This window comes from Aphelocoma coerulescens, unplaced genomic scaffold (genome assembly GCF_041296385.1).
Source record: "Aphelocoma coerulescens isolate FSJ_1873_10779 unplaced genomic scaffold, UR_Acoe_1.0 HiC_scaffold_237, whole genome shotgun sequence".
NCBI classification, from domain to species: domain Eukaryota; kingdom Metazoa; phylum Chordata; class Aves; order Passeriformes; family Corvidae; genus Aphelocoma; species Aphelocoma coerulescens.
The window spans coordinates 112,501-113,384 of record NW_027183582.1 but is presented as its reverse complement, the minus strand read 5'-3'; positions in this window follow the sequence as shown (position 1 = coordinate 113,384).

Here is an 884-nt window from a genome sequence, read left to right as displayed (position 1 = left end):
GAAGCGCGGCACAAAGGCGCGCGGGCCACGAACGCCGAAAGGGAGAGAGACGAGAAGGAGGCGTTCTTTGAGAGGTCGTTGGGATTAAAGGGGGGGGGAGTGAGAGGCGCGCGCCTCGCCCCCCAGGCCCGCGGCCCCCGTGGGTAGCACGGGGTTATGTGACGCGCGCTGTCGTGCCTTTTTTTTTTCCCCTCCGCTGTTTGCCGTTCCCCCTGGCTTTTCCGGAGGGAAAGCCGATCGCCGCGAGGCGGGCGAAAGCCGGTGGCCCGTGGGCATGGTCGGTGGCGCTTTCTCGCACGCTCGGAAGGGTTCCGTGGGGCCGGGAGCGTGGCCTGCCGTGGCCTCCTCCCGCCGTGGTCCCGTCCCGATGTTGTCTCGCTAATAAAAGGGAATCGTTGTCCGCAGCCGGGGTTGGGTGGCGGCACCTCCCCGCGCTTTCTCCGCTGTGACCGATGCGAAAGCTCTGCTGCAAAGTGGCGCTCGGGTGCGTCGGGGAGGCTCGGCGGCGCCAAGCCGTGGGGAGGGCCTCTCGGGGACGTGTCCCGCACGCGGAAAAGCAGCCCTGCTGCGTCCGTCTGCCCGCTGCCCGCCTGGAAGCGTGGTGTGGTGCGCGCTTTGGGCTGCCGATGTCCCAGGACCGAGGCCGCGGGGCCTTCTTTCGCTCCTCTTTTCTCGGCTGATCGATGAGGCTTTTCGGGTCGCGTCGGAAAGGGCCCCCGGCGGGCCGGCTCTTCCGGGGCTCTCTGTAATGGGGAAGCCACGGCGGAGTCCGGTGCTCGGGCAGGGCGGTCTCCTTTCCAATTCGCTTCCCGTCGCAGGTGAGGTGTCGCCGCTCCCGCTGCCGGGAGGGCGTCTTTACCGTCCGGGCTGTGTGACGGCCGCGT